Below are 22,207 nucleotides of genomic sequence, written 5' to 3' on the forward strand. Positions count from 1 at the left end.
TATAAAATTTAACTCCCAGAACTTAAGCATGAACAACTGATGAAAAGTTTCTGAACTTAATTAAAAAGATACAGGAAACCAAAGAAAGGATAGAATTGGCGAAAAATGTACTTGTAATAAAGGTTACACTATAGTTAATTATTACTCTTGGTTTGAAATTTGGTCTCTCAAGTCTTTTACCCCAAATTAATTTCAAATTTCACAAGTGATAATATGCTATTTTTATATATAGATTGTTAATATCCAGTATTTGTCAAAAAGAGGCAACTCTTGTCTATCACATTGTAATACTCACTTTCCAATGTTATCTGTAAATAGTAACAAATCTTGAACAAATGAATTTTTCCTTATGGCAGGAAACAATTTGTAAGTAACAGTGCATTTTTAGGCATAAGTAAGTATTTACATGTGATTCCAGTATGGTTAGGTTAATATATAAATAATTAGAAACACAGAACTTCACATTAGTGGAAAAATCCAGGTTTCTCAGGTAACCATTCTTTAGTTAGGTGTTCAGTATTTCTGATTTCAAATACCTTGGTTAGTTTAGCTGTTTGGACTAGCTTATTCTTACTCCCCTCATACATCGTCTATTGTTCAGGCTTACATACAACAGGACTGGAGAAAATTTTAAAAATCCCAAAAATATGAACTCTACCATTATCATGTTGATATTTATAACTACACACAATGTTCTTCAGGTAGTTCATCTTTTTTTCAAGTTTTAAAACTTTGTATTTGCATATTTAAAAATTATACATTCCAATAATCAAAATCATTTAAACAACAAAAAAAATGACACTCTGATTAAACTGAATTTGACATCCTGCAGGATACCTTGGACCAGCTTGGTTTTCACTCTGGATTTCACTATCATTCCACCTATCTTCTGCCTTCACCAACATACAAGCTCTTTTCCTTTCCTGCCAGCCAGACAGGCAGGTGGGAGAGGCAGGTGTGGCCTTTGTTGTCAGTAGTTCTTGGATTTGAAAAGGGGGCAGCACAGTCATTTAAACTTGACCCAACCTCGTTGCCTCTTACACAGTTGAACAGCTAAAAGAAGTCAAATAAGAAGGCAATGCTTGTGGAATGTACAGTGCACATTGACGATGCATGCCTCATTACAATTCGCCTCCTTCCTTCTCCTATTCAATCATTTCTTTTGATGGCAGTGGTTTTTCTCTTGCTTTTTGTCTTCTTCAATTTTGACTTATCAAATCTCTCAATCTTAGCCATATCAGACTTGCCAGAAATGGTCACAGAGGAAGCTGAGCAAGGCAGTGAGAACGAGTGAATCCAATCTGCTCAGTAGCAGTTGCAGAGTCAGATAGTTCATCTTTAAGTTCATCCCATGAAATGCCCTCAAGCTCCTCATCCAGTATAACCAGGCATTTATCCTTATCAATCTTCATTATAAGGACAGCATTATTTGTTTCTTTGTAAAAAAAAAAAACTTTCTCAGTTTTTCCACCAAATATTTAGCATCATCACAGACCACCAGAGACTAATGGACACGGATAATAAACTAATGGTTACCAGAGGGTAGGGGAGAATGAGGGAGGTAGATAAGGTAAATGGGTCAAATATGTAGTGAGAGAAAGAAATCTAACTATGGGTGGTGAACACACAATGCAATATATATATACACACACACATATACCTTACTGTTGAATTGTACTCCTGAAGCTTACTGGATTTCATTAACCAATGTTGCCATAATAAAAATAAAAATTTTAAAAATAGATACTCAGTATCACTAAGCATCAGAGAAATGCAAATTAAAATCACAATGAGATATTGCCTCACACCTGTCAGTATGGCTATCATCAATAAATCATAGAAGAACAAGTGTCAGCGAGGATGTGGAGAAAAGGGAGCCCTCACGCATTGCTGGTGGGGTTGCAATTGGTACAGTCACTATGGAAAACAGCGCTGCTGTTCCTCAAAAAATTAAAAATAAAACTACCATATGACTTCTAGTTATGTATCTGAAGAAACCCAAAACACTGATTCGAGAAGATATATGCACTCTTATACAACCTAAGTACTTATCAATAGATGATTGGATAAAGAAGTTGTACATATATACTGTGAAATATTAGTTAGCCATAAAAAGGAATGAAATCTTACCATTTGCAATGATATTGTTGGACCTAGAGCATACTATGCTAAGTGAAGTAAGTCAGACAGAAAAAGACAAATACTATATGATTTTACTTACATGTGGAATCTGAAGAACAAAATAAACTAACAAACAAAATGAAGCAGACTTATGGATACAGAGAACAAACTGGCAATTACCAGTTGAGAGGGGGTTTGGGGGGTAAAGTGCAAATGGGTAGTTACAAAATAGTCATGGAGATGTGAAGTACAGCATAGGGAATATAGTCCATGATATTGTAACAACTATGTGTAGTGCCAGGTAAGTAGTAGATTAATGAGGGGATGGGAGTCACTTCATAAATTATATAAATGTCTAACCACTATGCTGTACACCTGAAACTAATATAATATATTGAATGTCAGCTGTAATGAAAAATTTTAAGAAAAAAATAAAAGATTTTGCTATAATGAGAACACCACACACACACACACACACACACACACACACACACACAGTGGCAAGCTTCCCTTTCCCTGATAAGATACCAATTAAAAACTTCAGGGATTGAAAAATAAAACAAGATCTGTGGACATGCTAAAAAATTAAATGTAAAGGAATAGTATGGGTTAAGATAGGAATAGGATAATATGTGATAGAAAATGTGAGAGTGCCTCCTGGGTGGTAAGAAAATAAATGTATTTTGTTTGTGTGCCTGTGCATGTGTACCAGTAGTGATGTTTAATGTATTACGCTGGCGCATGACAAAAAGTTTGAAAGTTAAGAACCTGAAGCTTTATGCTTGGATGCTACTGTCCACGAGACTCCAGGGTTGTCACTTGAATCTCCTAACCAACATTTGCTACCTGTCCTCCACTTTGGACTAATTATTCTCTTTATTCAGACATCTTCTGACTGAGCCTGACTTTTAAAAAATACAAGCCCAATGCCATAGTTTTTTTTTTCTGAGAAAAAAGCATTTTTTCTCCCACCTACTTATGTGCAAAAGTTAAATTCATTTTATAAAACAAAAGAATTTATTTTTTTTATTTTATACTTTTCTAGAATATTCACTCTTTAAAAACATGCTTTAATATTAATCATTACTAATAGATAGTATGCTCGGCTTACAGAAAGAAATAGGTTTATTAAGTGACTAGTTTAAAAAAATAACTAAAAATATAATTGAATCAAGAAGTACAAGAAAAATTAATCTCAACAAAGTATGTCCTAGACTCAGTCTCTGAGCAATTGCCCTGTAGTCTATAATGATGAATAAAATACCCTTCGAAAAGACCTCATCAGAATCTGAGACAAATGAGAACAATAGGGTAGGTATTATAAAAGAATGGTTTTTCTCAGATAATTGTTTTTAATAAAATGGTAAAAGTGTAGAAAACACCAGGCAACTATAATTAGGATAATAATCTATTGTTCTAAAGGAATATGTATTCTGTTGTCTCTTCTTTTTTGGAAATTAACAAAAAAAATGAAGTAAAGTATGGGTGGAGACATTTGAAAGATAGTCACATATTGAACTGTAGAGGCCATTCATTAATTTCTCCTTATATAAGAATAGGTAAATAATGAGTGGAAACTGTGCTTTACGCAGGTTCTGAGAGCACACTACTTTTGGTGAGAAGCCCAGAGACATATGACTGTGTGTGTTTTCTATTTATTTGCTTTGGTACAATTGTATTCAGAGACAAAGCATCTCCTCTACACTGTTGAATTCTATTGTCAGTCATAAATGTGCTATCATTAATCTCTTTAGCTGAGAGAAATTCCAAGAAGACCTTAATTTCATCCAAACTTGACAGAGATGTTTTCAAAACAGGGGGCCTAAAAAAATGAAAGACAACTGAATGAAAAAATCGTTTTCATATTCAATTTCCAGATAAAAAATAAGAATAGGGAAAATCAAACCATCTCCACTGGTCAAGGCTGGGGAGGGAAGGAACACCTTTGTCCAGGAGTACACACCCTGGCTGCTCTGGATCAGAGGACAGCCAGACCTTTCCCTAGTACCTATAAAAGTGTGCCCTTGCTCATCGAGAGAGATTGCCACTACACGCTGGGCCTAGTGACCCGACATGAGAGCTATGCCAAACAAGCTTCAAGAAGAGGTTCTTGCCTCCTGAGCTACACTTCTTTTTCTTCTCACCTGAAGCTGTGAATCCTCAAATGGTTAGGTTCCAAGAATCCTGACTTAAGTATAAATTTGGCAGTATAGTCCAGTAGTTAATAGCACAGGCTCTGGAGTAGAATTGTATAAGTTCATGTCCTGTGCCATCTATAGCTGTGAGGCCTTGGCAAGTCCATTAACTTCTCTAAGCCTCGATTTATTCATCTGTAAAATGGGAGTGAACATAGTTCCTACCTCAAAAGGCTATGATGAGAATCAAATAATTAAATGCGGGTAAAATTCTTAGCCTGGAACATTTAAATACCAGCTATTTTTATATTTATCATCAACTAGTGGGAATATTCATCTCTCTTTTTTCAGTCTAATAGGAGATTGAGGACTATATTAAGGAAGAACTAAGTGATCATCTCTAGAAAAGAAGTTTATACTTTTAAAGTAAATCCTAATGATCTAGGATTGTCTTCTCTAACCAATTGTTGTTTTTCCATCATAGCAGAATCTTCTCTGCCCCCTTCCCTTAGACGACTCCTGTTACTCAACACACACACTCACATACAATCATATTCCCCCAGGCACACATACACATTCACCTGGTGAGACACTTAAATTAATTCTAACTTAGTTTGCTATGAGGACCCTAAGATGAGGGGAGGCGTGTGTGTGTGTGTGTGTGTGTGTGTGTGTGTGTGTGTGTGTGTGTGTTTGCTGGAGTCTTTCTTTGCCAAGTCAAATAGATGGATCTTTGCTTTAAGAGAATCCTTTGAACTTCTCCATCCCCGATTCTGTTTGATTCCTCTCCACACCTTATCTGCCAAACGGCATTTCATCTTCTACTTTGAACACCCCCAGAGTGAGCTCAGTATGCTCTGAGGCCACCAAGTTTATCTTTAGCAAACTCTTTCTACTTACAATTTCTTTTTTATTTTTGGTCTGAAATCTGCTTCCTTCTAGCTACATCTACATCCTAGTTCAGCATCCTCAGGGGCCTTAACAGCAGAGAGTAAAATAAAGCCATTTATATCATGAACATCAGCAAGAAAGATCCTATTCTTTCCAAAGAGAAGGATCTTGTATCTCTGCATCTCCATTTACAGTCTTTTGAAATGACTGATGTCTTGGATTGCATGAATTTATCTTGGAGTTGAATACCAGCTGCCATAGGCAGTTCCTCTGACCATCTCCCACCTCGAGGAGCAATATTCCACCTTTCTTTTCCCTGACTACTCTAGGCCCAGCTTGGGCACATATATCCTCCACCTCACCTGACTTGACAGACACTTGGTTTTAATTGGGATCTCCTCAGGACTCAAGTTGCCATGAGTCACCTCGGGGTATAAATACTGGCAGCTGAAAGCCAGGATGCCAAGACTGTGAGAAGCAGAAGTATAATTTCTGCTTCCCCAACCCTCATATTACAGTTTAAACAGAATCATTTAAGTCTCATGAACTATCAGGAAGTCAGGACATTGTTTCCTTTCGACATAGATTGAAACAGATGACGTAGGAAAATAAAGTTAATCAGCTAAAGATGCTGTTGGAGATGCTATTGGAGGGATTCCAGATGTCCTCTGAACTGGACTTCTAGGGGATGGTACTCTGAGAAGGTTGTCATGTTACCCAGGCTGACCATACATATCTCTTTAGTTACAGCCTCATAATGTGCAGGTGATTTGGTTTAAGACCATCAATGATCATTTACCCTTCACTATAAGCAAATCCTAAAGTTGACAGACTGCTGAAGAGGGGAGTACAAGTGTGTGTATGTGTGTGTGTGTTTTAGGGTAGAAGGTGTCATTTGCACCCACGAATGGCTGTACCACATCTACATGTTGTTACAAATTTCCTTCAAAATTTATTTTCTTTTGATCTTTGTATTGGTTGTATTTAACTTACTTATTTCACAATCTTAAAAATTTTAAGGTCACTTTAGATGCTTAGAAGTATATGTTATCTTAGGTTTTCCTATCAATTATTTAGTTAATACAGTGATAGAACAGAACGTTGGAAATTGCACAGTATCGTTTCTTGTCTACCCTAGGAAGACTTGATAACTGAATGTTAAATGCCTTTTTCTATCTCTATCTGCTGAAGAAAGGGAACAAGCTTTCATGTAGCTATCCAATTTTAAACATAACTTCTGGTTCAATAAAATACTGTTAAAAAATCAATTTTGTTTTCTAAATTAAAAAAGGGATGGAATATGGGATTAAAGTTTATTTAACCCAAATTATTTTACTTATATTAATGGTAAAATTCTGAGGGAGAGTTTCATTTGTCTAGTAAAGATAACGGATCATTTACTTCAATGTGCTAAGAAAAGGAAATACATTATCAAACCTGGATTGTACTTAAAATCAGTTTATACCACAATTTCCCGGAGTCTATTTTGATGAGCACTAGTATTTTTAAAACTTTTTATTTTGAATTAATTTTAGATTTACAGAACAATTGCAAAGTGTAGAGAGTTCCACATATTGTTCACTCAGCTTCCCCTGAGGTGAGCATTTTACATAACCATGGTAAATTTATCAAAACTAAGAAATAAATACTGGTATTAACTAAACTCCAGACTTTACTTGGATTTTACCAGTTTTTCCACTAATATCCTTTTTCCAGAATTGGAGTTCCAGGCTTTAATCCAGAATATCACATTGTATTTATTCATCAAGTTTCTTTAGTCTCCTCCAACCTATTGTATTTCTAGGTCTTTTATTGTCTTTCATGACCTTGACACAGGTGAACACTAGTTTTACTGAGTCTTCCTTCTGTGAGAAAAAAGAGAATTATGTGTTCGGTTAAGTTTAAAATGCTAAATAAAACAAAGACTTCTTAGACACTTAGAAGAGTATGCTAGTGTATTTTGTGAATACTCAAGAGAGGTCTGTAATAAGCAAACATTTGGCCACAGAGGCCACTATTCACAGAGCCTATCTGAGAAATCCATAGGGAAATTCTAGTTTATATGATTTGTATTACAATTATCTCCTACTTGTTCTTCCTATCTCTAGTTCTGTACATCTTCCTTCCATTCTTTAGTCACTACTAGAATGAGTTTTCCAAACTGCAAAATTGATCTAAAAACTTTCTTCAGACTCCCCTTAGTTATAGGACTTAAACTCACACTCTTTAGTATGCATTCTAAGCCCACCACAACCTAGTTCTGGCCTACCTTCCCAGCTGCAGCTGTCTCTTGCCCTTCAGTCCTCTTTAAACTCTGATCCAGCCACACTAGGTGCTCCAATATCCCTGAAACCTGTCTCTTAGCTTCACTCTACCTTTCACAACTTCCTTGTCTATCAAAACCCATTTCATCCTTCTAGTCCAGTACAGATGCTACCTCCTTTCTGAAGTCTTCCTCTCTCTTTCATTCTCCCAAGCCTAAGATCAAGAATGAATTATTCTTCGCCTGGGTTCTCATAATCATAGTATCTACTTGCACCGCCCATAGCACTCATTTTATTTGGCCACCTATTAGAGTTAGCTGCAGGTTTGTGCCCAACTCCAGGCCATGAGCTGCTCGATGATGAGAAATGGACCCTAGTTGCCATTATAAGCCTAGTTGCTCATCTTTTGCCTTGAACAAAATAGGCGCTCATTAAATGCTTGACAAATGAATAAATAAAAGTCTGTAGCACTTTACACTTTATAAGTCTGTCATTTGAGTCTCACAATAATTTACTGAAGGAGTTATAATTATCCCCAGGTTACCATTAAGGAAACAGAGGCATAGATTGGTTAATTGACTTGCCCATATGTCACATAGCTAATCAAGTGATATTTACTGATCCCAGTTCGTAACTATTCTTTTAAACCTCACTACATGGCCTTCTTGAGGAAGTAAGCAAATGGACATCAAATATTAAGCATACAAAAAAAATTAAGCATCCAGAAGTTGCTGAAAACTGGAAGATGGGGAACCCGGGAATAAAGAAGAAAAAGGAGTAGTTCTATTGGAATAAGTAGGAGTGGAATATTTTGTGGACAAACACACCCTGACCTGAGGAAGGCAATAGGGAGATAAAAGGATCATAAAAGGCTTGGAGGCAGGGAGGAGTTGGTGGCAATCAGGAGATAGCTACTGGTTGTCAAAGATCAGGGAAGCTGGGAAGAGTTGTGTCAAGCTGGAAATATGTTCAGAGACAGTGAGGAAGCCAACACTCTTTGATTGCCTAAAATTGGCTGTACAGAAATGGATGGCAATGGAGACGTTTGCTGCTGGGGAGAGAATATACTTTAAATTTAATGAGGACAACTCTAGAAGCCCTGCTGATTCCTGATTGATAAGTACTAAGGCGCCTCACTTAACTTGCAGGCACAGCTGTCTGCATTGAACATTGGTGAGTACTGGGCAGCGGCTCAGCCCACAGGGAAACAGTTCCTGCCTTTTGCCTGTTGAAGATTTCACCTCCTAGACAGCAAATAGGAGAAGGAGCCAGTGCACAGCCCTGCAACCCCCCAAAAGGTTATTTTGTCCAAGGCGAATATTGCCTATTGAATTCTCACCAGCCTGATTAGAAAGATTATTCCGAAGGTCTGTGAAGTATCTAGTAACCAATCTTCCTGAGTTATTTTTGAATAGCTATTGAATGGATAATTTCCATACCCATTATCAAAATGATATGCTGGAGGTGAAATTTAGCTGCATTGTATTTGATCAGTAATTGCAGAAATGTTTCCCTCAGATTTAATGCCTTATTGGCAGCAGGTCTCCCTCACAGGCACAAAAGACTTTGGGATACTTTTTGGTTAACACAAATGCTTTATTATTGTAATATTTTTGTTGCAGTGGGGTGTATGTGTGTGTGGGGGGGGTGAAATGAGATTTATTTGGGCATCTGAACTGAAAGTTTTTTTTTTGCTCCCCCGAGAGTACCATTTGACAACATGGAGTTTTCTACAAGCAACAGCAAGTGAATAATATCTCTCCCTGTAGCCCAATCCTCAATGCTCTGGAGCAAGAGCAGACCTCGAGGCTCCCCATGGACAGCAAATCCAATGACAACAGCCAGTTGTGCAGGTCCCTATTACTAGAAATAAATGGAAAAAGAGATGAAGGTTGAGATATTTGATTATGGAAAGGGAACTCGAGTCCTGAGGTACACTTTGTGTGCCTCTGCATTGCAAAGCTCAGATCAGCTTCTGCCAATAGAAATATAATGCAAGCCACATACATAATTTTAATTATTACAGTGGCCCTATTAAAAAATTGAAAAGAAGCAGCTGAAATTAATTTTAATAATATATTTTATTTAACCAAATATATTCAAAATATCATTTCAACATAAAATCAATATAAATTATTAACAGAATAATTTACATACTTTTCCATACTAACTCTTTGAAATCAGATGTGTATTTTATTTACCCTTATGGCACATCTCAATTCAAATTGGCCACATTTCAAGTGCTCTATAACCACATGTGGCTCATTAGTGGCCACTGTATTGAACAGAGCAGGTCTAGCTTGAGCTACATACCAGAAATTGCAGCTTCCGATTAGTCCCTGATTTGAACTTGTCCTATGGTTCGCTCTGACCTTAGACCAGGGAAAAGCTCAGATTGGTCTCATTTTTTATATGGACCCCTGTCCACATTCAATCCTGTAGTCTTATGCAGACCCTGCCAAGGCTGTCAAATTCAAAAATCAAAATCATATGCTGACAGTCAGGGCAAGTAACATTGCATGATAATGATTTATGCAAGGAAAGGAAAAGGCAGCCTTCCACATCACTTTCAGAAGGAAAAGAAAGTAGAAATTCAGCTAGCTTCCAAGTGATTCAAGTGCATTAAAACCCAGCAAGACATCTTAGCCCTGATCACCTTTCAGCACTAGACACTTCACCTTGGCTAGGCTGGGTTTTCCAATAGTAATTTCAGAAACAAATCCCAGTAGAACTAAACAAAAATACCTCATTGGGTTGGGTTTATACTGCCATATTAGAATTATGAAATGAATATTGTTGAAAATTGACAAGGCCAAATTTATTTCTTCTGATTGCAGGACTTTTTAGTTGCAGAATATGTCATTTTAATTTCCTTTGTTGGGATGGGTTTGGACCCATAGATGCATATTCTAGTCATACTGAAGGAATATTATTACATGGGACATTCATGGCCACAGTATAGGCTACTATACTGTGTAGTTTGATATATGTAAACTGATTGGTATTGATTTCTCCTCTCTCTGGTACTGCAACCGAATCCTATCAGTCTCTAATTGTTTCACATTATGAGATTTGTCCCTTTCATAATACAGTTTAATTACTGGAAGACAAAGTAATTTACATGCTACTATGTTCCTCTAGCCTCCCACCCGAGCCTAGCATAGTGTGGAGGATTTAATGCCATTAATGCTCGTCTACTTGACTTAATTCCAAGTCGTCTAGCGACCTACCTCTGAAAAAGCTATACTTATTCTTCTGGGATCTTGGAAAATTGGTATTAATGCTCATTCCTCTTCCTTAAATGGCCTCATTTAGATATTGGATGTCTTATGATTAAAGCAACTAACGATATTTTCTATACTGTAGAGCAAATGTGAGCAGGTAGAAAACTTTGTCACCTCATTGATTTCTCTACTTGGCATTAAGAACTGTTTGTAGATCTTTTCCACTGAATCAGTTGAAAGAGCTGGGGATATGGACATTCTCTATAACGTTTCAGTCTCTTTTCAGTTCATCAGGCATTTTGTTGAATGCCTACCATGTGGTAAGCCTGGACAATGGTTTCAAAGAGCTTGGCCTGTATGTTTAGCAGTGTCTATTGGGAACATTTTAGAATATTGTATTACATTTTTTTCTTAGAAAAATAAATGGAAATTCATAAAAACAAAAGGATTAATATTAATGACAAGAAACATCATCTCAAACTTAAGACAAACATGGAAGTCACTGAATATGCTGTAACATGGCAAATATTTAGCTTCATTTGGATTCTCATTTGGCTTAAGGCATTTATGTCTCCAATTGTGAACATAAAGATTACAATTTTGGAGCATAAGATTATGAAAATGTATTTTTGAAAATCGTAACTAGAAGTAAGGTATAATTGGGGATTTCTACACTACTTTTTAGCTCTGGGAATCAAGTCTCTCCCATGTCCCCAATAACATGTGAGTCTACTGTCTGACTCTTATATATTGGATTTTTGCACATATTTTCAAGATTATTTTCTGTAGGAATGCAGAAACTACTTGCATAATGTTTGGAGTCATCAACCTTAAGATGACAGTTAAACCTTCAACTAGCTGTAGCTATTTCCTAAATGTCTTGCTGTTTGGTGGTCTTGTCATCATCTTATTCAGCCAAGTTCCTTGTTCGACAAAAATATATAAAGATAATTCATTGCTACAATTAATCACTAGGAAATGTTCCATTTTTGAAAATTATACTTTCATAATTTCTATTATTTTTCATTTTATACCATTCAGGATTGAAATGGACAGAGGATTAAGTGAAGTAATGAAGTTAATTAAAATAAAAGAGTAAATGAAAGGCTGCCATGAAGAACAGCTTTTCCATAATGACTCTTAATAGTTGAACATGTATTTTATGTTCTGGTTTTGACTGAAAGTGGCCTAATATGTTGAGAGGCAAAATAAAATTATTAAACCATAAAAATTCTCTTTTGAAAACAGGCTATCCAATTTGCTTGGCTAAAAGACATAGCTTCCAGGCACTTCCACCTCTTTGGAAATTGGTCCCAGAAGGTGACTTATTATGTTCCTACCTTGGGCTGGGATAGATTTTTAGTATGTGCTGGGCATCACCAGCCTCATAATCTTGGAATTTATGTAAAATAATATACCCATGAACTTTACAAATCAAATAAATAAATTTAAGACATAATTTAGACTCTGCTTTATTGAAAGAAACAAATGAGAATGGATGCTTTTATTTTAAATAATATGTCTTCCACATACATAAACAGACTGCTCTCCTCTTATGTCAACATCTAGATCAAGGATCAGTTCATATAAAATAAAAGTATTCGTGTTCTATTTAGTACTTTCAAAAATTGGATTTTATTTCCCCTTTCCTGTTGTGAAACTCATTAAATGTTGCAAACAAAACAATGTATTCGTCATTTCTACTGTTGTAATGTTGAGGTTCATTAGTTAAGATGTACGTTAAGAGAAATCAGGTCACAGCCTATTGGGATAGCTTCCAGCTTTTTTCAGAAAGGCAGTACCTAGAGCTGTGCTTCTCTCAAGATTGGTACTAGACTTATAGAGGTGACTACTTTATAAGTTATGTAAATGTCTAATCACTGTGTTGTATACCTGAAATTAATATAATATTATATGTCAGCTGTAGCTAAAAAATAATATTTAAAAAATGTGCATATGACTCAATCAGGGATCTTGTTAAAATGTATATTCTGATTCTGTGGGTCTGGGATGGGGTCTTAGATTGAATTTTTTTTATAAGCTCCCAGATGATACTGATGCTGCTGATCCACAGCCCACACTTTGAGTAGCAAGAGACCTAGAATATAGGCTATGTTTATGCATTCGGGAATGCATGTTGTTTGCTTTACAGGATGCAGGATTCACTTAGGAAATGGATGTATTTGTCTCTCTATCTAAATATTTATGTGAAGAGTATTCATCTTTGTGAGCATTTTTTTAACATAATTTAAACTGAAAATATTTTACCTCATTCCATGAAATGTAATAGAGCTCCATGACAGAATAGCTTACTATTTCATAACTCACTTTGTGTCCCTGAAAATATAGCAGTTATGTTCGGTAACGGCCTAGTATCACATCCTTAAGCAGGAAATCAGGGGTTAGTTTTGTCCTCTGACCCCACATGTCTGTCTTTAGTCACTCACCTGTGGCCAGACCTCCTGAATGCCAAAACAAAGCCAATTAATCATTTTTTATTTATCAAAATTAAGTCAAGAAATCAGTTTACATTCATCATTGACTTGTTCTGCCACTAAAGCTAAGAGGGCATAGAAATGCTGTGCACGAAACACTTCAAACAGGCATTCAAAGAAAACGCTTTTCAATAGGTCATGGATCGAATATGACCCAATTTAAATCAATAAACAAGTTTCTTTTCAACAGAAAAAGGGAACAGGGAACAGAAGACAGAATCTATACATAGCATTTTGAAGCAACTTGGTCTCTGAATCCTGAAAAGAGATTTTATTCTGCCTGGGAATAAGGGACCTGATCAGGAGTAAACCAAACAAGTAAGTTATTCTACCAAATTAAACTTACCAAGCAATTACCAAGCACCTTCTGCATGCACATTTTGGATGCTAAGGAGACTAAAAACAATAAGGGTCAAATTCTGCTCTCAAGACCTCATGAGCAGGTACACAAGTGATTCACACAAGGTCTAGTAAGTCATGGACAGGAAGAAAATGCCAAGCAAATGACATCTAGAGTTAGAGTAAGGAAAGTCGTATCCTATCAAAAAAAGGCTTTGTGGATAAAGTGATATTTGAGATGAGCATTGTAGGATGGGTAAATATTTCTACAGGGAGCCCTGACAAAGGAGGGGTTCATCCAGGAGAAGCAAAGAAAGGCATAAAATCAAGAAAGTGAAGAATATATTCATGGGACTCTGGTCTGGCTAGAAAGTAGGACACACTTACTACACAAGTAGATAAAAGGACAGATAAAGCCAGGCAAGTGGTTAGAAGCCAAATTGTAGAAGACCCTAAAAAAACCATTTGACCAGTAAGGCTCTTATTATTAAAAAGGCTATATTATGGCTTATATGATTCTTAAATTATGCCCACACAAAATATCTTAATCTCTACTAAAATATCACCAAGCTTTGACATAATGCTATAAATAGGCTATGTCAGCATTGTATATAAAATTTTAAAACTTGAGTATCACCCTTCTAGTTATTAAGGCATACTGTAAAGTGTGTTAAGAACAGTGTGTTACTGACTCCAGACAGACCAATAGTCCAGTGGATCAGAATTGAGTACTCATAGTCACACACACACACTTTCAGGTATATACTGCTACTTAACAAACTGCACTAGCCTCCCTCAGTCTATGCTCCGCAGAGCAGCCAGAGTGATTACTTTAAAACTGTAAGTCACATTATGCCATTTATGTGCTCAAAATCCTACAATGGCTTCTGAACATACTCCAAATAAAATTCAAAGTCCTGGCATGCCCTAGAAGGCCTTCCATGTTCTGGTACTTGTTACCTCTCTAACCTTATCTTTGAACACATTCTCCTTTGCTCACTTAGCTCCAGTCACCTCTTTGGGATCCTTTAACAGACCTACTTCAGGCAATTTTCCACTTCCTAGTCCTAAACTACAATCCCCCCATGTAACCCCCACAGCTCAATTCAGGTCTTTACTCAAATGTTGCTGCTTCAGAGAGGCTTTCCCTGACCACTGATCTCCAAGTTTTACTCTAGCCACTTGTGATTACCTTGGATTATAAGCAGGTTACCAGTTTCCATTGGACAGGGTCCCAGATAGCTACTTTCCATAAGCACTTGGCATTCAGTCTCACTCTTCCACGAGGACCCCTTCTAGTAATCCTGCTGAGTACCAAAAACACAGCCAGCTTTGTGCTTGTTCCTTGCCAATGAACCACTGCATAAATTTCCACAATAAGAAAGACAAAAGGTCTAGGGAGAAGCCAATGATGGTAAGACGTTCTACTAGATAGATCATCCCTCTTGCCTCCAAATATCCAAGTGGTTGAAAATAAATAACACCACCTGCCACAGCCTATACCTAATACTGCACTCATCACTGGGTGGTCCCAAACACATCCTGTAGTAGCAAAGAGACCTGTTACAGACTGAATGCTTGTATCTCTTAAACTTCATATGTTGAAATCCTACCACCTCCCTAAAGGAATGGTATTAAGAGGTGGAGACTTTGAGAGGTAATTAGGTCTTGAGGGCAGAGCCTTCATGAATGACATTAGCACTCTTATGAAAGAGACCCCGGAGAAGTATTTGTAGGCAAACTGCTGCCATTAAAGGTAGAAAGAGGCAAGAAATGTATTACTTTTCCCTGATGAGAGGGGAAACTATTCTTCTATCTTGATTCACTGTGGCTGGGCTTACCTGAACCTTCTTTCCATCAGAGGTAGACTTTAGCTCAGCACTTACAAAGGTAATGCTTTTATGATGAATGACTCTTATCTGCATACTTTATTAAGATTTGCTCATTGAAGTATTTATGATGAGATTCTTTGAAGCTGTTTCTACATCTTTCTTACCCACTTTCCCCCCAAAAGCAAACAGTTTGTTCAGTTAATTCAGAAGGGGAAAACTCAAACTGGCTATATTTTTGTTCAACATGCCAGGTGCTATTCTAAAAGCTTTACATACATCAGCTCATTTAATTTTCAATTCAAGCCATTGAGTTAGGTCCTGTTATCATATCCATTTCATAAATCAAAAATGCAAGGGTGTGAAAAGTTCTTACTTAACAAAAAACCAGACAGGCTGTCTTCTAGCTTTATCCTTACCACAGGGCAAGAATCTCCAGGGTGAAGAGAAAGTGTCCACCCAGAGCCTGACCTCCCTCCACCCTACTTCTAGGCCAAACACAGGGAAAACGGGACCCCAAATTTTCCCAATTTATGTCTGGGACCCCAAATAACTCCAAACTCACTTCTAGGGCTTAAGGGAGACTCTTCCTTATGTCCATCTTCTCCAAGGTAAAACAACAATACTGCTAGTGTGAGCACCACCCCTGGGTCTGACGAATGACCAATAGGTGACTGTTGAAGTTTTTTGATGAATTTTGGAAATAAGGGCTACTTGCATGTACATGAAGCCTCTGTTGTGAGGGAAGGAACCCAGGGTAGGAAGAGGAGAGGATAAAGCTGTGGGACAGGGGACTAGGTCTCTACATGTGGCTATGTTGTAGCCCAGAATTCAGAGTAGTACAAGAAGTTTAAATTCCAACCCAACCTTCGGATTGTTATAAAGATAAATTTGTCCGAATAGGAGGATAGAACATATTTTATTGGCCAATTTTCTAGTTTGTCCCAGATAAATCTTGTCAAACCTTGTAAATTTTAAGGACAGGCTCCTGCCCAGATATACACTAGACACAGTTGAATTCTTCCCCGGGTCACTTCAAATATACCTTCTTCCAGGAATTTCTTCCGAAGGGCATGAACCAGAGCAGTTTTTCCTCTCTCTTCTTGTGCCAGCCTTTTCCCCAGCATGCCTGCCCACACTGTCTAAGCTTCATCTGTCTTCTCCCATGAGACAGTAAACTAAGAACTAAAACTGGTCCATCTGCTTGCCCCTCAAGGCCCAGCACAGTGTCTTCCGAAAATAAGTGTCTGGAGATGTTTGCTGAATGAAAAGATAAAAAAAAAGGAGAAAATGAGGCTATACTCCTTAGGGAGAAAGAAAAGAATATAAAACAATCAAGAAAGTCCTTGACATAAAGACAGGTGAACTGACAAGAGCTTCCCTTTTTGTAATGGAAAATATCCAATACATAAAAAAGTAGAGAGTCGTATAATGAACATCCAGCTACAGCAATGAACTCATGGCCAATTTTGTTTCACCTATACCTTCACTCACTCTCTCTACCCCAATCTTGGATTACTTTGAAGTGAGTCTCAAACAAATCATTTCAACTATAAGTATTTCAGAATGAAAAGCAAGAGTTTGTTTATCAGAAATTTGGTATCATGCCCAGCTGAGCAACCACTGGAAAATGACATGACCTGAGTAGAATTAACTTTGGCAACTGCAGAGGTTTGTGACATAGGGGCTCATGTGAACTGATAACTTGTTTGTGAGCAGAGAAGACAGTTTCTTCTTCTTCCCACTATGATTCTCAGAGGCAAGGAGCTTGGCCAGCATGGGGCCCATGGCTGTGGATTCTCACTGAGCTGGTCATCTTTCTTTGCTCGTTGCAAACCCTATACTTACTGATTTTAGACACCTTTGTGCATATCCATGCTGACTTGTCTTAATTCTGTCAAAGCCTTCTCCTTCTCCCCCGGAGCTGTCTGGGAATTCTGGTTCATTGTTACTGGTAGTTTTTTAATTCCTTTGTGCTTAACTTGTTGAAATACAAAAAAGGGGTTGAACAGTGTTAGACAATATGGCCCCCGTCACGCCACATTTTACATTGAAATCATCTTTAAGCACTTTGCTCCTTGACACAGATGGTCTCCATATCCTAGGAGATAGTCTTTTGGCATGAAAAAGAAAAATCTGTGCCCCCTGTGAATCAAGAAACTTAGTGAGTTTATTCTGGCTCAAATAAAATGGACATTTCATTGTCTTGAGGACTCTCAGTTTTTCCTCCTGTGGGAAGCATTTTTGACTCCTCTGTTAAACACTTATATGAGTTTGCACTCCTCTTTCCTACCTAGTAGTGGGCCCCCATGCACACTAAGGCTCCTCCCGTTTTCTAAGTCATGAACTGGCTTTCTCCTTTAATATTGCCACATACAGTGTGACCTGCCTGAGTTCACTCATTGCTTCCCCAGAGCTCTTCTAAGGAAGCCTGTGCTTCTTCCTCCTGTCTACATCTGATCCATCCTTTCACATCCTGCTGTTAATTATTCTATTTTTGCCCATTTTAGCTATACAACCATCACCTCTTAGAAACTTCACTTTCTTTTTTAGTGACATTTTTTGGTTTCTGCAGTAATTAATACCTCTTTTACAGTAAGAGAAGTAAGCGAATATAAAATTGCTCTTTTAGTCTCTTTTCCTGACTTGTTTTATACTTCACTGACTCTGAGTCTTAGATAGCACATATTGTACTCATTCTATTTCTCCCTATTTAGGTCCTAGTAACTCTTTGCTTTCCATGGATTTGCCATCCTCTGGGCCAAACTGACATCAGCCACTTAATGCTCCTGAAAAAATTCCTTTCCACTTCGTCAATGCAGTCCATACTCTCCTTGGTAGCATATCTCCAATTGTAATGTATCCAGTGACTTCAGAACTAGATATTGAACTGCTGTTTTTTTCCTCCTCACTACTAACCTCCAGGAGGACAAGGATAGTACCTGGGTCATAATGGTCCTTGATAAATATTTGTTGAAAAGGAAATAAAATCAAAGAATGAATGAAAATTCTTGAGTCAATTTCTTTTGGCATTTTTCTATTTGAAATTTGACCTTGAATTACTCTCTTTTAGTTTTATTTTATTTATTATTACAAATCAAATCAATTGTTCCTTGAGAAAAACTCCTCTTATTCTACAATTCCACATACTTCAAGTCAGACACTTCTTGTTTGTTTTTCAGCTATTATGTTTGTCTGGATACTGCTTCTTATTATTTTTTTATTATTATTTATGCCTACAGCACCTGCTCTTCCTAGGAGGTCTCCCATCCGAGTACTAACCAGGCCCAATGCTGCTTAGCTTCCAATATCAGACATCAGGCTTGTTCAGGGTAGCATGACCATAGAATGTGGCTCCACTGTGGCGTGAACCCAGGACCTTCTGTGTGTAAAGAAGATGTGCTAACAGCTACACTATGGAACCACATTCTGGATACTGCTTCATAAATTCACAGTTTTAGAGGAACAGTGGATTCTTGTTTTTATGGGGATATTTTTTCATCTGACTTTAATAGCATAATTAATTGGATCAGCTATGCTACAATGTAAAACACTTTATGTACATTCATCATTCAGTACTAACTACTTTTCAATAATACCTATAACTCTCTAGGCTCTCTTGTTTGGTGCCAGGAAATATCTAATTGTGTGTAGGTATGTTAGTGTATATATGTGAGTTCCACTTAAGAATTATGAAAAAGACAAGAAAATCCAAGTTGTATGAACCTGAGAATAAATGATGTTTGAATTTCTGTCTTGCTCCCTATCATATTTTAAGATATTAAGTTAAACTTTCCAAGATTAAGAGATTCCAAGAGGAAGAATTCTGGTGATCGCAGAAGCATCTATTTCAAAGGCTTTTTCTTACTAATAAAGACTAAATATAGGTGAATGGAATCCAGCCACTGCATGTTATGTTCAAATGAAATCAGGCTTGAACACAAAGCAAAAAAACAGCCAGATCTTAAGACCCAGAACTAGCACAGTATCATTTCTATTGCATTTTATTGATTAAATCAAGTCCAAGCTCCAGCCCCAGCCCAAATGCAAGAAGAGAGAAATACACACAGAACTGAATACTTGACTATTGCCTCATCCACCCAGTCTGGTGTCTCAAGAGAGTAGAAGTGAGTCCTCTATAATAGCCCCCTGGATCACTGAGGAAGACAGACTGCAGGCAGCACCAAGCAGAGACTTCAACCATCAGATCAACACTTGCCACTCCACATGCTCCCCTCTTCACTCTAGGTTCATTCATCAATTCCTCTTGATTTATAAGCTCTCAATTCTACATACATATATTGCATGATCATGGGTACTAGGTACTATGCTGTGCTCTGGAAACTCCAGATTGAATAGCAGTGGTTTGCATCCTTGAGCATTTCATAGTGTAGCCAACAAATAAGGGGGGTTAGTATCTATCTTCCCAGCTGACCTCGCAAACTAAATCAAAAGCTTGGAAATATGCAGGCTAGATGACAGCCACGATAGCCACTTGACCTAACAGGCTGAGCCCTTGATCACAAAAGGACATCTGATTAGTTTAACAAGGCATAATTTTTATAAGGACATGAAGCTGTTACTAGTCTGTGGCTTTACTATTTAGATCAACATTTTCTAGATTCTGAAACTATAAACTAGTTACCTTTGCGCTGTAGGACCTAGTACCATTTGCCTCATTTGCAACAGGTGCCAAACAAACATTTATTTTTAAGTTGAATTGAATTATCCAGTGATTTTTTTAATGTCTAAGAAATGTTGTTTACTACATGTGATTCTTAGAACACTACTATTAAAAAATACTCAATAAACTTCCCGAAACACATAGATACATACATACATATACATATATAAAATAGCTATTAGTCCTATATTATTTTATTTTGCTTTCAGGCAATTGCATTTTGTAAAGTTTCCAGACACTTCAAAAAGCAAATAGGCACCACTTATACTCTGCAGCTATTCACTTTTAATTCTTCCAGCAGTCATTTTGATAATATCAGACATAATGAAATTGCTTATCAGTAATATGGGTCTAATTTCCTCTATGCAAAATAGTCTATTTTATTTCATTTTTTGAATTCCTGACAAAGCTCTTGAGGCTGCTCTTTCTATAGGGTCATTATTGAAGGAAGCTTATTTTCATGCTAATAAATTCTTATACAAATGGATCTCACACAATAACACAGAATCCCAGCTAGTCTTTCTAAACAGTTGTCATGAGGTGTTATCATACTACATGTTACATGAGTAAACAAGAAGCTGGCAGTTTCTGAACTATGCCAAGTATACTGATAGGGGTTATGAAGATGACTCCTGGATGCCTGATAATCTGTCATTACAATAAGGATTTAGATTAAATAAAATATTATTAAATCATATATGAAGAAAATGAGAGCAGAACTATGATTATCTCTAATATAAATAAATTTTGGAGCATTTTTTTTTCACTCTTTAAAGTGACGTGAGTTCGGTTCATAGAAAAAAGATGAACCCCCAAGGATCCTCAGCTAAAAGCATTACTTACAGGAGAAATCTGTCTTCTATTTGGGTTGGAGAAAATCAGCCAAAGAGAGATGTTGAAAGGCCAGGAAATGGAAAGGAAGTTAAAGAAAGGAAAATGAGAAAGGAATGAGTCAAAGCTATCTCCATGATCTTGACCATTCTTCTTCACAATTGGATCCTTTCTCTTCTCCACACTCTTCCTTTCACACGTGGAGCCTGACAGCCTAAAATTGCAGGGGGAAGAGTGACAGTACCATTAATAGCTAAAGGGAAGAAATGTCCAGGCGACTCTTTCAGCATAAAACTTGGAAAAGAGCACACATGGTAAGAAAAATAGTTTTATCTTAAAGCATCCAAAGAGAAAAAAAGTCAACTGAAACCTTAAACTTACTGTGAAAGTTTTATTCCATTTTACTGTCTTGGTACATCTACATCCTTACAAAGGGATTTGTGCTGTATCAACCACTATTCATGTTGGAATTCTTGGATCAAATAAGTAGAAAAAGATTCAGCTCTAATTCTCTTGCATATTTTTGGCTGTGGTTTAAGTCAACCAGATCAGTGATTCATTAACTGCTTGTCATGTTTGATATATGGATCAGTAATTGATCAATAGCTGGCAAATTTTAATAAAAGGAACTCATTTCTGAAGAAACAAGCTCATTGCCATGCCAACTATCGATCTTCTCTGATGGAGGATTGGCAGTCAGTCACAAAATGGGTCCTATTAGGCAGGTCCTACTGTCTGTCCATAGGCAATCACTGAGTGCCAACCTCAAGTGAGTTCCTATAAATGACTTAAGGTTCGCAGTGGAAAGAAGTGGGCTATACATGTTTGCAGGAAAGACTGCTTCACGATTGCACAGGACACATCCATTCCACTGAGCACCCAAGAATCATGTCATTATAGCTGGTATGGAATGCAACATTATTAAAATACAGCATTGCATTCTGCCTTGTGTAGTGCTTCACATATTATAACTATGAGAGAGAATGAACAGCTTAATCTGTTTACCACTTCATGTTTATGAAGTGTAAATGCAAATAAATCTGTTTACTGTGTGTCATTATGTACTCCCTTCTTAGGTGTGAGAAAGATTAATAGAGCATTTATCAAAGAGAAATCTAGGTCTGTACTGTGTTGTAGAACATAAAGGCCAAGGGTTATTTAAAAAGAGAGAGAGAATAATAATCAAAGAACTTTTTGAACTTTTTGAAACTCTGAAAATTCTTTTAAAGTTAAGGAGTTATCTGGCAGTGCCCTCGGCAGTCCCCATGATCAGCAGTGTTTGGACAGAACAGAGCCAGGGATGCTCCTTTTCCAGCCTCCAATCACCCTCCAACCTCTTTTCCAGTAGCATCTTCCAGAACCTTCTCAGCCATCCTTGGCCTTGGCAACCAGCC

General features: G+C 37.2%; 1 pseudogene; it reads right to left on the bottom strand.

The window, feature by feature from the left end:
• Window positions 1–464: 464 nt before the first annotated feature.
• LOC107506834 lies at window positions 465–22,186 on the bottom strand (annotated as a pseudogene).
• Window positions 22,187–22,207: the final 21 nt, after the last annotated feature.

The sequence above is a fragment of the Rousettus aegyptiacus genome, unplaced genomic scaffold (genome assembly GCF_014176215.1).
Source record: "Rousettus aegyptiacus isolate mRouAeg1 unplaced genomic scaffold, mRouAeg1.p scaffold_m13_p_9, whole genome shotgun sequence".
NCBI classification, from domain to species: domain Eukaryota; kingdom Metazoa; phylum Chordata; class Mammalia; order Chiroptera; family Pteropodidae; genus Rousettus; species Rousettus aegyptiacus.